The 21,287-nt window shown below is 37.9% G+C and overlaps 2 pseudogenes; both read right to left on the bottom strand.

Annotated features, from left to right (window-relative positions):
- Nucleotides 1–3,063: 3,063 nt before the first annotated feature.
- Nucleotides 3,064–5,706, bottom strand: LOC106733684 (nucleolin-like; annotated as a pseudogene).
- Nucleotides 5,707–6,218: 512 nt separating this feature from the next.
- LOC102493535 (CDK2-associated and cullin domain-containing protein 1-like) overlaps nucleotides 6,219–21,287 on the bottom strand; it is a 52,337-nt pseudogene continuing 37,268 nt past the window's right edge.

The raw sequence follows: 21,287 nt of genomic DNA, 5'->3' as shown, positions 1-21,287 counted from the left end.
GGTGCTCAGAGACGGAGAAGACCTTGTCTCTAAAGAGAAAGAAAAGTTGAAGCCATGGCAGAAACAGACAAGGCTCTTTAGAAAAGAGCAATGAAACCTTTATGTCTCCTAAAGGGCAAAGAAAAAGGTTCAGGGATCCCAATGCACCCAAGAGCCTCCTTCGACCTTTTTTCTCATTCTGTTCTGAGTATTGCCCCAAAATCCAAGTAGAATATCCCAGCCTATCCATAGGTGATGTTGCAAAGAAACTGGAAGAGAGGTGGAATAACACTGCTACAGATTATAAACAGGTTTATGAAAAGAAGGCTGCTAAGCTGAAGGAAAAATAAGAAAAGGATATTGCTGTATATCAAGCTAAAGGAAAAATATGAAAAGGATATTGCTGTATATCAAGCTGAAAAAAAACATGATGCAGTCAAAAAAGGAGTTGTCAAGGATGAAAAGAAGAAGAAAAAGTAGGAGAAAGTGTTGTCAAGGATGAAAAGAAGAAGAAAAAGTAAGAGAAAGTAGAAGAAGATGAAGAAGATGAGGAAGAAGAGGAAGATGAAGAGAATGAAGATGAAGAAAATGTTGACGAATAAGTTGGTTTGGGTTCATTTTTTTCCCCCTTGTCTATAAAGCACTTAATATCCCTGTAAAGCTCATTTCTTTTAAAAGAAAAAAAAATTGAAGTGTAAAGCTGTGTAAGATTTTTTTAAAACTGTACAGTATCTTCTTCTTCCTTTTTTTTCTTGAGAAGTTTTTGCGCTTGTCTGAAAGACAGACAGAGAGAGAGAGAAGGTGAGAAATCATCCCCCAGGGGCGATGACCATCCCTTCTTTTCCATTCTCTTCTTGGAATCTTGGGCATGCATGCACACGTGCCTGGTGTGAGTTTAAGCCTCCTGGTCTGGTACTCGAACCACAGTCAACTACATGGGAGTCCAGCGACATAGCCATTATGTCGTCTGCTGGTCCCTCCCTTTTCTTATATAGCTAACATACTACTGAATGTGTATTTGGTAGCCCTGCCCTGCTAGTATTTTTTCTTTCTTTCTTTTTTTTAGAAAAAAATTATTTTTTATTTAACTTTATTTGTTTCTTTACATTTGACCAGAGAGGGATAGAGTGAGAGAATGATAGAGAGAGAGGAAAAGTGAGAAAACAAGCCGTCAGATCTGGGACTAGAACCATGTTGACCATGTGGGAATTCAGAGCCCTTAACCTGCTAGCACGTGGTATTTTTAATTGCTGCCAACCTTGCCTAGTATAGTATGGGAGTTGTAATTGGCATGGAAATTTAACCATTGGCATGGTTCTTGCTGGTGCACAGCACAAATTCATTTTCTATGGGGATGGTAGGCTTTTCATCTTCCGTTGTCTCTGATGCAGCTTATGTGAACTAGCTGTTGTTTTGTTAACCATATACCACTCTGTAATTGAAAAAAAAAAAAGTTGCAGCTATTTTTTTTTTCACATTCTGAAGGTTTCTAAGCTAATAAATTTATTCTTTTTTTAAAGAATTTTTTTTGTTTAATTTTATTCATTGTCATTATTTTATTTTTATTTTTTTGAAGTTGACCAGAGAGAGACAGAGAGAAAGAATAGGAAAGTGAGAAAGCAAGCTACCAGGTCTGGGAATAGGGCAGTATGTCTGTATTTGAAGTTGGAATATGTGAGAGAGGTCCTAAGTTAAGGGAAGTTTTGGGCCAGTCAGTTGTATGGTGGTTAAGGTAGCTGGGACCACACAACCCATGACATCATTCAAATACTGGACCTGGTGACTTGAGAATCAAGCTGGGCATGTGTATGTGCTTACTAAAATCCTGGAAGGAGGGGAAATAGAGGAAAGGGACTGTAGCATGACTGTTCCACATGGGGGAGGGTGCTTTCTTCTGTCCTCTATCTCTCTGTCTCGCTCTCTCTCTCTGTCAAGTGCATGTGCTCTCTGAGAAAACTTTTTTATAAAGAGGGATTTTTTTTTTTAAAACTTTTGAGGGGGCGGAAGGCATGGAGGGCAATCATGGATGCCAGGGACAATGGAGGAGGAAGATGGGACATGGCAGAGGGTGGGGATGGGGAATCGGGGATGGCAAGACAAAGGGCAAGGTATGCAGGATGTAAGAATTGGAAAATTACTTGCTGAGAACATGTATGTTGATGTGCTTGATTGAACCAGTGCATAGTGTATTTTGGATGGAAAATTCATTGGTGTGTTGTGATGGTGTATAGTGAATTAAGTTAGAAAATAAAAATTAAAAAATAAATAAATAAAATAAAATAAAAAAAGCTAAATAAAGTAGGCCAGACTATGAAAAACAGGCATTGTATGTCCCCTTACAATATAGACTGAATGTCTGCACTCTATAGTAGAAACACAGATATTTGAAAGATTTATAGCAGGGAGGGCAACTATAGATAGTAGAGACAGTATGGGGTGGTAAGAAGAGGTGGGTAATGGGGGTGGGAGGGAGGTAACAGGGAAAAAAACAACACATTTAATAGACACAAAAATGAAAAGTTATCTGCTGATGATAATGTATATGGTAATATCTTTGCCTTGACTAATATATACTGTATTCATTCTGGGAAAAAACATGTTGTACATTATAAAGATGTACAGTGATTAAATGTAAAAAATTGTAAACAAACAAACAAACAAACAAACAAAAAAACTTATTGAAGTCCTAAACTTATTGAAGCAAAAATCATAATAAAATATTCTGTTGTTCTTTACAATTTCCCAATGCAGGAAACCAAAACCAAAACCAAACGAACAAAAAGAAACAAATGAAATAAAATTCTATTCATAGGAAAAAAATGGTTTCATACATGGGATAAAAAAATATATAAATGAAAAACTTATAGATAAGGGTTTACTCTATTGCTCAACTCTGAAAAATTTATATGAATATCCAGTCAAGAGTCTCTCCCTTGAAACATTTCTATGGCTTTCCAAGTAGGCTGCAGGACTACATGCTGTCTTAGAATGTCCTCAGAAGGCTCTGTTGGTGATCGGGTAACAGTTAGAAACCCCAGATTATTTTCTTTCAATTGGAAGAGGGAAGACAGAGGAACAAGGAAACTATTCAAACTTCATCTTCTTTCTTTGTGATTTGTAGTCTCCTCCTCCACACCTCAGAAGCCACCCTACCCTCAGAAGCCTCCTTGGACTCTGCCAACAAACCTTCTACCTCCTTTGCTTCCACCTCAGCCTCCAAAGCTTCCTCTGCCTCCTCCATGATTCCTGAAGCCACCTTCAATCTAGGCTTGACCCAGTCCAATGTAACTTTGCTTCCATAAATTTCACCAACTTCTATGGCCTCCTTGGCAGCCTTGACATCTTCCTCGCTGTTGTAGTCTACAAAACTAAACCCTTTGGAGGAGCCTGCTTCCTGGTCAGTGACTATCCTTGCATGAATAGAGCCATCAAAAGACTCTTTTAATGACTATTCAGTAGTATACTTGGACCTTTGACAAACAAAGTTTTAGAGGGCTGACTTCTTTTTTCTATTCAGTAGTATACTTGGACCTTTGACAAAGTTTTAGAGGGCTGACTTCTTTTTAAGGTGACCCCTTGGGTCTTTGCAACTCCAGCCCGATTGGTCTGTCTCAAGTTTCCCTTCTATTACAGGAATTGAAAGCTTCTTTAGCATTTTCAAATGAAGCAAATTCTATAAACTCATACCCTTTAGATTTGCCATTTTGGCTCTGATGCACTTTGATAAAAACTACCTTCTTAAATATATTCTGAAGTGTTTCTTCAGTTACATTGTAGAAGTTGCTCAAAGCCAGTTTCTGATTCACCACTCCAACTGCTATTCTTTCCACTTCTATACTTCTGATTTTGTCCTTTCTCTCCAGTGTAGAATAGGGAAATGGACCACCCATCCATCTCTGTTCCCTGCTTTTCTTCAAAGGTTTTCTCTGCATCAGCTTGTGTCTTAAATTCAATATAAGCAATCCTTTTACTGTTTTCATCAGATGCCATCTTATCTCTGTGACATCTTCAAATACTTTTATTTCATCCTGAGTGAATTTGTAGTGGAAATTTTTGGCCAAATGTGTTCTTGCATCTCAGTCTTTCTTACCGTCTTTTTCTTTTTGGTTTCTCTAGTTTAATTTCACTATCAAACTTTTAAACCAATGAGTTCTACAGCTTTATCTAGATACTCAGCAGATTCAAAATCGACATAGCCAAACTTCATAGATGTACCAATTCTGACATCCACAATAGCAAGATCATTTTTAGCAAAAACATCACTAATGCCAGTTTCTAATTCAGAAATAGATCTGCTATTGCTCATATTTCCAACAAACAGATGGAGGGATGTAGTTAGTTTTGTGACTTTCACCTTCTGTTTCTTGGCCTCAGGAGCTGCTTTCTGTTTGGCCATTTCCTTCTTTTGTTTTCCAGGAGCTTCTTTGACAGGCTTTTCCTCTTTCTTATCCTCATCATCTTCCTCCTCATCCTCTTCCTCATCATTTTCATCACCCTCTTCACCTTTGTCTTTATCTTCAGCCACAGTCTTGGCTTTCACAGGTGCAGCTTTTGCAGAAGTTTTCTGTCTGTTAGCTGCTGTGGTCTCCATAGCTCCTTCTTCAGACTCATCTTCCTTATCCTCATCTTCCTCCTTCTTATTCTCCTCCTCTAAGGTCAGATAGCTGCTGCTTCCACCACTGCTGGCTCAAATTCATCCTCATCTTCCTCCTCCTCATCTTCCTCACTTCATCTTCTTTCTCATCACTGTCTTCCTTCTTGCCATTCCTTGCCCCCTTGGCTGGGGTGGCAGCTCCTTTCTTACCAGGAGTTACTACCAATGTTTTGCCTGGTGTGCCTCCCTTCTTGCCAGGTGTTGTAACTGCATTGGTTGGTACAACTATCTTCGTGAATGGTATGGTAGCTGCTTTCTTGGCAGTTACAGCAACTGCAAATATTTTGTTGGGGAAACCACCACCACCTTTGCTGAAGTTGTGACAGCCTTCTTGCCTTTCTTTCTCTGAGGTGTGATAACCTCTTCTCCACTGCTATCATCTTCTTCATCTTCTAACATTACTTTTTCATCGCTGTCTTCTTCTACCTCCTTTGGAGGAGGAGCTATTTTTTGGGGGATCACATTGATTTAACCAGCCTTAGAGAACTTTACGATGATGGCAGCTTACAATGGTGGAGTGTGTGGTGTGTGGGTGGCATAGATGAGTTTTGAGGAACTCAAGTGACGTTGATGGCAGCAGTGGATACTGAAGATCCCAGAGTATGCACACTTGACTTGCAACTTAGGCTTAAGATTGAGAAATTTTATTTTTTAATAAGGAATGTATCCTCAGAAAAATATATAATATTAGAAATCAGATTCCTATTAGCCTAATCTCCTTAATTTCACCAGGTTCATAAGAAAACTATAGTAAGCACTTGGAATACAGAAGAAGCAATGTCATAGGGAATGAAAGACATGGCATTAAAAAAGTAGAGAATGGGAAAGAATTAAAAAGGTAGGGAAACAGAAATAAAGAGAATGTAATATCAAAAAGTTGCTAAAGCAAAAAAATATGGAGGAAATAGCACATATAGAAAAAGGGGAGAGCCATGGGATAGTTTCTAGGTAAAGAAAGGTGGATGTCGAAGACACCAGGAAAAATTGGAAAAATCAATGGCTGCACCTGCATCGATCAGGGCGGGGGAGGGACGCTGCTCTCCCCACCCAACCCACTGGGCTGTGGTCGCCATGTGGCAGGGCATGATATGTTTGGTGTTTTTTATTTTTTTATTTTTATTTTTTTTCTTTTTTGAAATCCAAGACATCTTGACATGTGAAACCAACACATCAAAGTGCTGAGTCCACATATAAACAAAACAAGTGCCTTAAAGAGGAAAGAAAAAAAATGTCTTCTGCTCTTATATTTTTGGAGGAAGCTGCTGATTTTGGCTGTCAAGTATCACTTAGCAATGAGTGCTTTCCAAGATACTTGTTCTTCACAGAATCTGCAGATAAACTCATTAAGATTGTCCCATTTCAAAATCACCCCTCATCTGGGGTGGCAGCAACTGTTTTTATGTTTTATTTTTTGTTATATATATATTTTTAATTACAAACGAAAGTAAGAGTCCCACATCCTCTTCTAAGAACGGCTTCGTGCGAGGTCCTGAGTGTCTGCAGGCCCTTCGCTGTGCTCTGAACACAGTCTCTGCAGCTCCCGTGTGTCCTCTTTACCAGAAGGAAAGCACATTCAAGACTATCACTATCTGTATCCCCTGGGACTTGCACGCGCTAATGAGTTATAAACCACTCATCCTCAGCTTTCTTCTGAGACCAGTCACCTCTCATAAAACCACTCTGTATAAGTTCTCTTTGAGGTTTCTGACCTTGAGCAGCATATTCAGAAAGTTCAGATTCCACTGCAAGAGGGAGAATGTTTGGAATGAAGGTAGGAAACAGAGGTGGAGTCATCTGAACCCATTCTGGTGTGAGAGTATACAAGCCTTTCACAATATTTGCCATAGTAGGTCTGACCTGAAATGGTGCTGACTGGTCTTCTAAAAGTAAAGGTGTTAGGCTGTAAACGTGCTTTTCTGCAACATGTTCTGGAAACTGCATACAAGTTCATCCTTTAGGTCTCTGTTAAGCTTGGTCTCAATGTATATATTTCATATAGATGAAAAGAGGCACAATGCTCTGCAATGCTCCCATGCATTGTCCAAGAGCTTTACTAAATCTTTGAGATCTGGAGGGCTGGCTGTCAGCTCCTTTGAGACTCTCTCTAAGTGATCAGTTATCTTTTGAATCAGATCACTATACATTTGTTCTGGGTGCTGCTGGCATACACACTTATATACACAACTGTTTATCTGTTCATAGGATATAGACATATAGTCATCAGGACTCTGGGTTAAAAATTCATCTATGGCACCATGCAATTTTGGCCTATAGGTGCTCTTATGATCTTCAATAGTTGTAACATTCAACAAGAATTTGGAAATGGAGGTGCTGATGGTGGAGCTGGAGGTACAGTACGGGGACTCCCTTGTTCCTAGGCCGTGGCCCGTAACAGCTCTTCAGCATCATGATCACCCCATTGACTTCCAGCAGTGGCAGCCCTACCTAGAGCCACTCCTTAGGGTCTTTCCTGTCCATGGTGACTGTAGGAACCAGTAGCAACTGCCTCCTTGGAGGCTCTTGGGCAGGGGCTGAGATAGGTGAAGTGGGCCGTGGGGTTGGCAGGGGCTGCCTAAAACAGTCCAGGTAGGCCTCCCAGGTGTGGTTCTGGTCTTTATCATTGCCTCATAGCTGCCTGGCTCCCCCTCTTCCATGTTTTCCTCAATTCTGCTCGGCTGCAGCACCAGCCTGCCTTACAGGCATCTGTGGCCTGTAGCAACCCTGGGCCTGGGGCCATCTCTATCTCCTGGAATTCACATCGGCTGGCAGAAATGAGTGTGAAAGTGAAGGTTGTGGCATGCCAGGTATCTTGCTCTCTGCTGGGTCGACTCCCTTAGAGACTTGGCCTGGTGGCGCCCGTCCTATGGCAAAAACCTTAGAGACACCAAGGACAGTGCTGGGTGCTTCAGAGGCCTCATTCAGAATTCTTGGTTTCTTTCTATAAGATTTAGCATTTTATTATTTAGTTGATATCTTTAATTTGGTTCTTGACTTTGACTAAATATGTAATGCCAATTTTCATTCTACAGTATCAGTGTTGTATCAAGTAATCACGAACACAGAGTTAGAGATTACAGAACTGCTGCTGTTTCTGGAGGAAATACAGGTTTATGTGCTTGCAAGCTGACGGTGACATTTACAGCATGAGTTACACAACTATGTTTTCTGTGTGCTTCTGTGACAACATCTGGATGACAGAAGCAGCCAATGTTTATAGGTAAAGAAGTACGAAGAAAGGATGAAACCCAAAGCATGGAAAAGGTAGGGAAATAGAAATGAAGAGAACTTGATATGGTTGAGCCCTGTAGTGAGCATGTGGGGTGGGAGACAGCCATTAAGGAAAGGAGAGAATCAGGAGACGGCATGCAAGAGCAGTGTTTGGGCTGGCTGAGGGATGTCCATTTCAAGAGTAAGAAAGAAATCCTGAAAGTCTTTTCTATCTAAAAACTTCATAATAATTTAAATAGCACAGTCTGTTATGAATCAATAGAAATAAAAGACTTTATACATGTCTTGTAATGGGGTACCAAAAAATGGTACAAGCCTGTCTTAGAACATAACCTTAGACTATAGATTATGTGGGCAAATGATCCAAAAACAGCAAAGTACTTTGGATCACATGAGAGTCAGTTATGATAAGCGGGCTAATGAGTCTCAAGATTACCATTGACGCGGTTTTAAAAGCCAACCAAAGAAGTAATTTACTAAATCAAAAGCTTTGAAGTCACATTAATTCCTTTAAGAACAAGGGCAATATCAGGACATTACTGGTGCAAAACAATGAGAACTTCATACAGAATACATGCTAAAGAATCCAAGTTCAAGGAAGTTTCTTACTGGATGGAAATAACCACAACTTTCACAGTGTAATCCCCTTCCCTTCACTAACATTACAATGAAATCACTGGAATTGCCTGAAAGATAAAAGACTAAGAATATAATGAAGGAAGGACAGGGAATGAAGAAAATCTGAGAAGTACATGGGAAGGGAACTCAATACAGGAAAGTCATGATGCCAAAAAAAAAAAAAAAAAAAAGATGGATAAGGTAATATGGAATTCACAAAAATGAAGAGGAAATTCAAGATTTTATAATAGGAAAAGAGTCAGGAAATTAAAGGAGAAAACATATTTATAAGAAGTGCGTAGGTAGAAGAGAAAGATAAAAAGTTACCATTTTCTTTATGAAGTTCTTCTGAAAAATAAAATGGAAAAGTCCATGTAAATACAAAGGAAAACCACAAAGAAAATGAAAATTAGTTGATAATTTCAAGTGCACAGGAAATCAGTAGGAATTAGAATAAATGAATTAGGGGAAAAAAGTCAAGAAACATACTTTTTCTTGAAAATGTAAGCAAATAAATCAATTTTTCCATTAATTACATAAATAAATATGGTGAAAAAGTGAATAAAAATAAACCAATATTTTGTCCCATAGATATTTCTCTTATTAGCAGTTTTTAAAAGGTATAATTCATTCATGAGTTGGACTAAAACATACCTTTACTAAAAGTTTTATATAAAAAATTATTTCTTTGAGTCATGTATCAAAACTGAATTTAAATTCTGAAAATCTTTCTGAGTATGTCAGATTAAACCAGTATCTTCAAGAAAAATTTTGTATGGTTCATGGTCAGCATACAAGATTTAAGAAAGTCTTTTTGGAAGATTTCACACCACTGAGAAAACTGAATTCTCAATTGACAGAATATTTAAAATTAGCTTTGATAAACATGTACTCACTATTATTTACTTTAGTTTTTTTTTTTTTTTTTTTTTTTTTTTTTTTTGTGGGGTTTTTACTCAAGGGGCTTTCACTACAGGGCGTGTGCGCTCGCCAGAAAGACAGAGAGAGACAGAGAGACAGAAAGCAAGAAATCACCCCCCAGGGGGGATGGCCACGCAGTAATCCTTTCTCCTCCATTTTCCTCTAGAGATCTTGGGCACACACACACACGTGCCTAGCGTGAGTTTTAAGCCACCGGGTCCCGGATGTGAACCGAGGTCGACTACGTGGGAGTCCAGCGACATAGCCATTACGCTAACTGCCCCACTGTTATTTACTTTAGAAGTTAAAAAAATTGAGTAACATAACTTTAACCAAATTCCTTCCAGTCCCAATAACTTACAGTAAGTACACAATTTTTCAACATATAAAACATTTATAAACAAACTGAAAACAAATAGAATAAAATCAGTATTAATCACTGAATCACATACTTAGGGAAAACAATAAAAATGAATAAATGTATGTAAAAATATGCTGTGAATATGCAAGCAAAAAGAAGACTATGCTTCTAATCACTTATTTTCTCTCATGCCTTTAATGTGATTCTAGGTGTCATGTGCCTTAGAAAACTTACACATAAATTTGAGAAGATGAATTCATTTCTAGAATTCACATTTAGTAAAATGGTAGCATCTTGGGGGTTCTTTCACTTAGCTTCATCTTTGATGTATTACGTACACCCTTCCCACTACATTTTTTGAAGAGATATCTTTCATGGTGATCAACCCCCTTCCTAGTCCTTTTTGCACCTCTTCAGAATCCTCTCAAGTTAACCATGTTTAATACTCATCTCTGTCTCCTAGGATACAACCCTCCTGATCTTAGATGCCTTCCACCTCAATTTTCCTAATTAAAAAATGAAGTTGTTACCTCATATCCATCCTGTGAGGAAAATGTCATTATTCCTAATCTAAATAAAATAAAAGGAAAGGAGGTAAAATATTTCAAGTCATGGAAAGTGGTCCAAAATCATAGGATCTGGACCTATCTTGGCCAAAACTACTTTAAAAATGCCATAACACGAGCGAGGTAGTGGCAGGGTGGTTAAGGTGGCTGGATTCCACATGGTTGACTGTTGTTTGAGAATTAGATCCAGTGGCTTGAAAAACATCCCACACACATGTGTGTGTATGTCCAAAAATCCTGGGAGGAGAATGGAGGAGAAGTGATTTCTGCATATCCATGGCCCCTGAGGGAGGATTTCATATTTTCCCTCTCTCTGTCTCTCTCAGTGAATGCACATGCCCAATGGCAAAATGAACATGTAAAAAAAAAATAACTTCATTATATGATCAATAAAGTTTACTTAACAGAATAGCTGAACATAAAGATTGAAATCATGAGTTTAACAGATGACACAATGACAGTAAAAATGAGACTTGCCTTTTTCCTGCATACATTTCTCTGGAAAAGAAAACAAAAAAAGATCAATTGATAATGGCCTGCATTATTGAAAATAGAAAGTGAAGTTTTCCAAAAGCCATCTTAGCAATAACCCTTCTCTGGATGGAGCAAAAGGAAACAAAGATAAAATGAAGCCATTAGAGCAGATGAAAGAAGACATCCACTGGGGTAAACAATGTCAACCATTGGTCTTGCTTTGTGGACTCCCACATGGCTGACCGTGGTTTGAGTCCCAGACCTGGTGACTTATTTTATCACTTTCTCTCTCTCTTTCTCTTAGTTCCTCTCTGGTCAAATTAAAATAATAAATAAATAAATATAAAATAAAATAATTCTTTAAAAAGTCATAATGGAATTAAATAGAGTTCTCAATTGGCAAAATATGCAAAATAAGCTTTGACAAGCATGTACCAAATGGATCTTTGCATGAGTCATGGGATGACTTCTACTAACAAACACCAGATATATTCTTGGCCCAGCCACTGAGTCAGCAGTGACACAAGTGTCCTTCAAGGCTGGAAACCCATGTCTGGACATAGGTTCACACCTGCGGTTTGGCACTACAACACAGTGGGTGCACACAGTGGATTCCAGGATCCTGAAGAGCAGAAGGACTAAGGAAAAGGGATCACTGCATCAAGGACACTCTCTTTCTCATGTGTGTTCATATGTGTGCGTATATACACTCTCATTAAAAAATGAGGCAAAAATTGCCTTTGTTTATCACTGATACTTAATAAAAATAATTATTTTTAATTGTATTTATTATTATTATTCTTTAATTTAACTCAAGAGAGAGAGGACAGAGAAAGTGAGAAAGCAAGACACAGATCCAGGTCTTGAACCATGGTTGGCTATATTGGCGTAGAGTACCCTAACCACCATGCCGTCTGCTATCTCCTATCATGGAAAACTTTTTTTAAATGTAACAAGAAAGAGAAAGAGATACACTCCTAAATTCCATTTCCTGTGGAATGAAAACAAAACAATACATGGAAACAAGCATTTTATAAAGGGAAATGTTTGGCTGAACCTCTATGGTGTGGGAGTTAAGCAACATAGGAAGCCAGAACCCAAGGTACATTTGGTGTATGCAGGATTATTTTCCTTTTGGGGGGGAGAGGTGTGCATTGGGTGGGGGTTATTTATTTATTTATTTATTTAAATAGATTATTACTAGAGGGTGCATGCACTTGCCAGAAGGATAGAGAGAGAGAAAGTGAGAAATTATCCCTGAGGAGTAATGGCCATACTATAATCCCTTCTCAACCATTCTTCTCCTGGAATTTAGACATGAATACACATACACCAAACATGAGCTTTAAGTCACAGACCCAGAACTAGAATCAAGGTTGGCCGTGGGGGAGTCCAGTGCCTTAATCACTACACCACCCACTGGACCCGATTTGCAATTTTGTTCCTAATTCAAGGGACATGTGCAAAGGTGTGCCCCAAATCCTGATGGGATGGAAAAATGTAGAAAAAGGGTTGTGACTCGATCCCAATGCATTGGAGGAGTTTCTTTCTCTCAGTCTCTTTGGCTCTCTCTATGTTCTTCCAAAAACCTGCGTATGTTCCATGAGAATTTTTACGAAAGGGAGATGTTTATTTTGAATGATTTTATTAGTGGGGTCTGAGAAATATTTTGAAAACAAACTAGGGAGTTACTTTCTTGGGTAATTCATCTAGAATATTCTGAATTGAGAGATATCAGTAAACTTTTCTTAAAAAATAATGCCTTTCTGCAACAGTTAAAGGAATGGAGATTTTTCCAAATGAAAAATCTTGTCAACACAAATAAAAGAATAAATGTATTTAATAGAGTTGAAAAGAAAAGAGGAAAATTATGTAAAATATTTGCATGTCTCAGAACACCTGGGTAATATGATCAGGAGCAGTGAAAAACTGAAACCCAAGCTCACAATTAACCAATGACTGGCAAGGACAATGTATGAACAAGCTCAACTCAGCAAGTTCAGAGTTTTCTCTCATTTGTTAAGTATTGTGAGAGGCTGCATCTGGTTCCTGCTCTCCTAGCCATCGAAGTACACTGAGCTCTATAGAGACAGTGCCAGGGCTAATGAGAAACGGACCACATTCTGAGACTCTGTGACTCGGGGAAGAAAGGAACTAATCATGGGCAAAAAATTCTTAAGATTTTGAGGGGGAAAAATGTCATCATATGCATTCTTTGTGCCAACTTGCTACGACGAGCACAAGGAAAAGCACCCAGATACTTCAATCAACACAGTGCTTTCTAAGAATTGCTCAGAAATGGGGGAAGACCATTCTTCTCCTGGAATTTAGACATGAATACACATACACCAAACATGAGCTTTAAGTCACAGACCCAGAACTAGAATCAAGGTTGGCCGTGGGGGAGTCCAGTGCCTTAATCACTACACCACCCACTGGACCCGATTTGCAATTTTGTTCCTAATTCAAGGGACATGTGCAAAGGTGTGCCCCAAATCCTGATGGGATGGAAAAATGTAGAAAAAGGGTTGTGACTCGATCCCAATGCATTGGAGGAGTTTCTTTCTCTCAGTCTCTTTGGCTCTCTCTGTGTTCTTCCAAAAACCTGCATATGTTCCATGAGAATTTTTTTGAAAGGGAGATGTTTATTTTGAATGATTTTATTAGTGGGGTCTGAGAAATATTTTGAAAACAAACTAGGGAGTTACTTTCTTGGGTAATTCATCTAGAATATTCTGAATTGAGAGATATCAGTAAACTTTTCTTAAAAAATAATGCCTTTCTGCAACAGTTAAAGGAATGGAGATTTTTCCAAATGAAAAATCTTGTCAACACAAATAAAAGAATAAATGTATTTAATAGAGTTGAAAAGAAAAGAGGAAAATTATGTAAAATATTTGCATGTCTCAGAACACCTGGGTAATATGATCAGGAGCAGTGAAAAACTGAAACCCAAGCTCACAATTAACCAATGACTGGCAAGGACAATGTATGAACAAGCTCAACTCAGCAAGTTCAGAGTTTTCTCTCATTTGTTAAGTATTGTGAGAGGCTGCATCTGGTTCCTGCTCTCCTAGCCATCGAAGTACACTGAGCTCTATAGAGACAGTGCCAGGGCTAATGAGAAACGGACCACATTCTGAGACTCTGTGACTCGGGGAAGAAAGGAACTAATCATGGGCAAAAAATTCTTAAGATTTTGAGGGGGAAAAATGTCATCATATGCATTCTTTGTGCCAACTTGCTACGACGAGCACAAGGAAAAGCACCCAGATACTTCAATCAACACAGTGCTTTCTAAGAATTGCTCAGAAATGGGGGAAGACCGTGTCTGCTAAAGAGAAAGGAAAATTTGAAGCTATGGCAAAGGGGGAAAAAGCCCCTTACAAAAGAGATGACAAACTCTCTCTACTAAGGGAAGGCAAAAAAGAAGTTCTAGGATCCCATTGCACCCAAGAGGCTTCCTTCATCCTTTTCTTGTTCTTTTCTGAGTATGTCCCAAAAAATCAAAGGAAGGTAGTCTATCCTATGTATTAGTAATGTTGCCAAGAAACTGGGAGAGACATGGAAATCAAGATATTGTAATATTGGAAACTTCTTAAGACTAAAATGGCGAGGAAATAGCACACATCTGTGAAAGGGAGGGCCATGGGATGGTTTAGAAGTGAAGAAGGGAGGACAGTAAAGACCACAGGAAGGCCTGGAGGGTGGCAAGATGATAGTGATAGGCTGGACGCCATGTAGGAGAGTGTGCGGTTTGAGTCCTGGACATGGTGATTTGAGAAATGCACCAGGTGCATGCCAAAAAGTCCTGGATAGAGAAATGGAGAACAGGGGGACCAGCAGTTAGTGTAATGGCTATGTCGCTGGACTCCCATGTCATCAACCGTGGTTCGAGTACCGGACCCGGTGGCTTAAAACTCACGCCAGGCGCGTGTGCGTGCGTGCCCAAGATCCCGAGAAGAGAATGGAGGAGAAGGGATTGCGGCGTGACCATCCCCCCTGGGGGATGATTTCTCGCTTTCTATCTCTCTGTCTCTCTCTGTCTGTCTGGCGAGCGCACGCGCCCTATAGCAAAAATATCTCCAAAAAAAAAAAAAGAAAGAAATGGAGAACAGGGAATTGCTGTGTGACCATTACTCATTGATGGTTCTTAGTCACTCTCTGTATCTGTCTCTCACTCTCTCTGTCTCAAGAATACACAAGTTGGGATCAGCAGTTGGTGTAATGGCTATGTTGCTGGACTCCCACGTAGCTGACCATGGTTCGAGTCCTGGACCCAGTGGCTTAAACTATACAGTATTAAGTTGCCGGAAACACTGAGGTACAGAAAACTGAAAAACTATGCCTTGAAGAAATATAGGTTATATTCTTTTAGCCAGCGTCATATTTACACACATGAGTCCATACAGAACATTGCTTTACATGTGCTTCTATGACAAACATCTGGAAGAGAGGAGAAGCCAAGGTTTTCAAGCAAAGGAGGAAGAATGAATATACATAACAGGGAGGGTAGTGAAACAGAACTTAACATGGGAGAAGTCAGAGAAAAACGCAGAAAGAGAGAGTAGACATTGTGAGGAGAAGGGAGAGGGATGGGATGGATGCCAGGGAGGAAGCAGGAAAAGTAAAAGGGAACATGATATCATGGGGCAGAAATCAGGGCTGTCAGAGAATACATACCATTTGTGCTCTGCAGTCCTTCTGAAAAAATACAAAGGAAGATCAGTGTCAATACCAAACGAAACACAGAACACAAAATGCAGACATGTTGAAAACGAGAAGTAAAAATTAATAGGATGCCAACACGCACACAAAATATCGCAAAGTGGCTGAAAATCTCACTTTCACCCTAAGTATCTGTTCCAAAGAAATGTGTTTGGGAAGTGGTTAAAAGTGAGTTTACTTAAAGGACACAAAGTTTTAGAAACATTACTCATGGTGGTTACCTTATATAAATGTTTTTAGTTTCATTTATATGAACTAGCATTTTATTAATTGTTCTGCTATCCTTAATGTGTTCTTTGTCATTAAATATGTAATGTCAATTTTCATTATCGCAGTATCAGTGTTGTATTAAGCAACCACAAACACGAAGTTAGAGACTACAGAACTGCTGCTCCTGGAAGAAATGCAGGGTTATGCCCTTGAAAGCTAATGGTTACATTTACAGCAATGAATCACATAACTTTGTTTTATGTGTGCTTCTGTGACAACATCTGGACGACAGAAGAGAATGTTTACAGGTAATGAAGGATGACAATGAACAAAGGAAGAAATGGAAAACGTGGACAGGCAGAGAAATACAAGGAGAGAGAACTTAATATGGGCGAAGCCCTGTAGTGACAATGTGGGACACTAGGGCAGGGAGAATCAGGAGATGGCATGCACATGCATTGTTTGGGCTGGCTGAGGAATGTCCATTTTAAGAGTGATGTAAGAAATCTCTAAGGTCTATTCAATCTGTAAACTTTATTATAATTTGAAGAATACAATCTGCTATGCATGGGAAGGAATAAAAAAAAATTAAACAACTCTGGTAATGGGATACTAACTAATGGTACAGGCCAATCTTAGAGCATAGAGAGACGTGAGAGACATATTATTATTAAAATTTACCTCATTGAAAATACATGTATAAGGACCCAGAGGGAAGACCAACTATTGGAAGTAACAATAGGATGTATTAAACTAAAATGAAATAACAGTAATGATGATGGTTAGAAAGAGAAAATATCCAAGCAAATTACACAAAAGCAGTGATACACTTTGGATCACATGAGAATTGGTCATGACTAGTGGGCTAATGATTCTCAAGATTACCACTGACACAGTTTTAAAGCCCCAAAAGAAGGAATTTACTAACTCAAAAGCTTTGCACTCAGATCTATTTCTTTAGGAATGAGGACACTATCAGGACATTATTGTGTGTAGAACAATGGGCACTCCACACAGAATACCTTGGTATAGAACTCAAATCAAGGAAGTTTCTTTCTGGGTGGAAGCAACCACTGTCTCCTTGTCTTAATCCCCTTCCACTCACTAATATTACCGTGAAATCACAGTAATCGCCTGCACGATAAAGGTCTAAGAAGATCAGAGGAGAGAATGGGATAGGAACTCAACAGGGCAGAAGCCCATGATTCCAAAAAGAAGATGGATGGATAAGGTCATTTGGAATGCACAAAAATGAAGAAGAAATTCAAGAGTTGAGAACAGGTTAGAGTTAGGAAATCAAAGGAGAAAACATATTATGAAGAAGAACATCACTAGAAAAGGATGGAAAAAATTACCAATTTTTTTCTGAAGTTCTTCTGAAAAATAAAATGGAAAAATTCATGTAAATATAAAGGGAAACCAGTACAGAAAATGAAAATTAGTTGACAATTTCAAGTGCACAGGGAATCAGTAGTAATTTGAAATTTAAAAATTCCAGTATTGCTGAGAAAGCAAGAAATGGAAAAAATTTTCCCATTTACTATGTAAGTTAACATGGTGAAGAAGTGAATAAACAACCAACAAGTATTTTATTCCATACATATTTATTTTATAAATATGTTTTAAAGGGAATGAGTAATTCATTAGTTGGATTAAAATATAAATTTAATAAATTTTTTATTACAATCTCCTTCCTTGGTGCATGAAAACTTTTAATTTTGAAAATCATTCTGAGTATGTCAGACTAAACAATGAAATTTGAAGAAAAATAATTTGGATAACTAGCGGTTAACATGCAAGACGTCTTAAGAAAGTCTGTAAGATGTCATACTATTGAAAAAATAAAGGATATAACATTTATGTACAATCATTTTCCTGTTAGGAAGGATTCTAATTCTTTACATTTAACAAAAATGCTATAGAATTATATTGAGTTCTCAGTGGAATATTCAAAATTAGCTTTGATAAACATGTACTCACTGAATTTATTTATTTTAGTAGTTAAAAGGGTAGAATAACACACCTCTAAAAAAACTTCCTTCCAGTCCCATTAACATACCATAAGTACACAATTTCTCAATATATAAAAATTTATAAATGAACTGAACACAAATAGAATGAAATCAATGTTGATTACTGACTCACATATTATAGGAAAACCATAAAAAATAATTCATGTAGGTAAAAATACTTTGCAATTATGTAAGCAAGATGTTAGAAGTCTGTGCTTCTAATCACTTATTTTCTCCTATTTCTTTGATTTGTTTCTAGGTTTCAAGTGCCTTAAGAAACTTCCATGTAAATTTCAGAAGATAAACTCATTTCTAAAACTCACATTTAATATAAAGGTGGTAACTTGGGCATTCTTGTACTTTTCAGGCTTCAAGCTTTAATGTGATATGTACACCATTCATTCTATAGTCTTTGAATAAAACTCTTTTGTGGTGATCTGTCTAATTCCTGGTCCTTTTCCCAATTCTTGTCTATCCTCTCAAATTAATATATATGAATACTCATCTCTCTCTCCCAAGATATACCACTACTGAACATAGGAATATAATAAAGTAACAGATAAAACAAACAGTATGTTAGTACAAACATACAAACAAATTGAAAAACATACACTGAATGGCAGATAGTTCACATGAGCTCTAAATTATAGTGTATTCTAAAGAAATATGAGAGCCGAGATGAGTTAGCTTTAGTGCTCAAAATTAAGAATATCTTTTTTTTTTCTTTTTTGAGAAGTTTTTGCTATAGGGCATGTGCACTCGCCAGAAAGTCAGAAAGAAACAGAGAGATAGAAAGTGAGAAATCACCCCTCGGGGGGATGGCCACTCCACAATCCCTTCTCCTCCATTCTCCTCTCAGGATCTTAGGCATGCACGCACATGTGCCCAGTGTGAGGTTAAGCCACCGGGTCCAAGACTCGAACCATGGTCGACTGCATGGGAGTCCAGTGACATAGCCATTATACCCAACTTCTGGTCCCATAAATTTAGAATATCTTTTAAACTTATTAGTTTTGATTCATACTTTACAAAATGTCCTTGGATTCTTTTCCTAGTATTTAGCCTTTTACTACTTTATTGTTATCATTACTGTGTTTTCAATGTCCAATGAACAGAAAGAGCAGTTTTTTCATTCTTGTATAGATTTTGTTTCACAAACTAGAAACAAAAGTTTAAAAATATGAAGCCATTGCTCCTGAGATAAATACATGGCAAAGTTATTTCAAAGTTATGGTCGAAATTACACCAATGAGTCAATAAACAACTTTATTTTATGTGTGTTTCTATGACAAACATCTAAAAGGGAGAACCCAATGACTACAAACAGGAAATGACAAGGAATGAGGAAAGGTGAAAGGGTAGTAATGGAAAAGCTAGGGAATCAGAAGTGAAGAGTAGTTGATACAGAGAAGTATAGTCGTGAGAGAGTGAGAAGAGGATGAACTTTAAGGCTAAGGGAGAAAAAGGGAAAGCATGCACATGTGGACATAGGAAAAATGACAGGGAGAAAAGGCATCATGGTACTTGTATATGAGTTGTAAATGAATATCAACCAAATTTTTCCTGAGGGTCATCAGAAAAGTAAAGTGAAAAGATCAATGTAAATATCAAGAGAAATAAAGAGGAGAAAAAGTCAGAATTCTTGAAAACTCAGAGTGTAAATCTAAAACTAATAGAATGCCAGTAAACACACATGTACAGACACACAGAGGTGGAAGCTGACTGTTGTTGGAAAAACAGTCTATTAAAGGGAAATGTACAGGGGACAGAGGTTAGGAAGTTGATGTGACAGAAGAAAAGTTAGGAAACTTAGTTACCGGCACTTTACACAACAATTTTGGTCTTTTTCATATTACTTAACCTTTTATCACATCATTAGTTTTTTTTTAATGTGTTGTTTGAGTTCAACTAGTTACTTAATGCCAATATTAATTATTGTACTCTTAATGTTGTAATATGTCACAAGACACGGTGAGTTACAGAATGAGGATGCTCTGCCCTTGTGAGATTTACAGGGTAGAGTACTTCCAGACTGATGTTCACATACCCCCAAAAGTGTATACATTACTCTGTTTTATATGTATTTCCATGACAAACATCTGGAAGACAGAAGGAGCCTATGCTCACAGGTAAAGAAAGACAAGGAATGAAAGCAGAAGAGATAGTGAAAGAAACTTCATATGGGAGAAGTCCAGACTCAATATGTGGGAAGGAAGAAGAGATATTAAAAGTATGAAATAATTAAAGAATGACATGTGAGAAGGCAGAAAATGCAAAAGAGAAAGGTTCCATGGTGCAACAATAAGGGCTCTCAGGGCATATTTACCAGTTGTGTCCAGACGTTTATCTGAAATAGAAAACAACATTAATGTAAATACCAATTAAAATACATATGAAAAAATTTGAGACTCATTGAAAAATGAGAAGTAAACTTAAAACTAATAGGATGTGATAGATACACTGACACAAAGTGGTGTAAGCTCACTTCATTTGAAAAAATTATCTGTTCAAAAGAAAGATGTGGAAGGAGTCATAGGAAATAGATATATTAGGACCAGCAGATGGCTGATCTCTGGAGTCCTACAAGTCAGATCACAGATTGAATTCCCTGCCTAGTGGCTTTGAACACATGACATGCAAGTGTGTGTGTGTGCGTGTGTGCGTGTGTGTGTGTGTGCCAAAATCTTGAGAGGAGAATGGTGTAGGAGTGGCTGCAGTGTGGCCATCCCCTCTGGGGCTAATTTCTCACTTTACGTGTCTCCATCTCTCTGTCTCTCTTGCAAGGGCACGAGCACTATGACAAAAAAACTCCAAGAAAAAAGAAGTGAGTTTACTCAGTTGAGAAACAATTTTAGGAATATTATTTGTGGTGGTTACCTAATAGAAATTTCTTGGTTCTTTTTATGTGCTTCAGCATTTTACCATGTGATTCACTCTCTTAATTTTTTTGTCTGTCATTAAATATATACTGCCAATTTCCATTAAAGCAGTATCAGTGTTGTATTAAGCGACCATGAACACCACGTTAAAGAATATAGAACTGCTTCTCTTGGAAGAAATACAGGGTTATGTCCTTGCAAGCTGATGGTGACATTCAGAACAATGAATCACATAAGGTATGTTTCTGTGACAACATCTGGTAGAGAGAAGAAGCTAGTGGTCTTTTTAAAAAAATTTTTAAAATTTATTTTTTAAGTTAGTTTTCTTTTATACAATCACATTATTTAGTTTACAATGTGAATATTTTAACATGTGAACATTTCCTCTTAGTCCAGTTGACTAAACTATAAAATATCTTTAACAGAAAGTGGCACGTTTCTTTGTCCCATTAATGCTTTTCCTCTGCATTTTTCTTCTAATTGTTCTTCCTCAAACCCTACTCTTTCACACACACTATTTCTGTATTTATGTCCATTTATGGTGTTTCTATATCTTTTAGTCAATCACTTTTAGTCATAGAGTGCATACATTCGGTATATATTAAGTAGGGACATACAGTGCCTCTCCTTCATAGCCTGGTTTGCTTCACTCAGCAG

This window comes from Tupaia chinensis, unplaced genomic scaffold, assembly GCF_000334495.1.
Source record: "Tupaia chinensis unplaced genomic scaffold, TupChi_1.0 Scaffold144354_1, whole genome shotgun sequence".
In the NCBI taxonomy this organism is placed as follows: Eukaryota; Metazoa; Chordata; class Mammalia; order Scandentia; family Tupaiidae; genus Tupaia; species Tupaia belangeri.
Note: the sequence above shows the minus strand (reverse complement) of the source record. Positions and strands in the feature narration are given on the sequence as shown.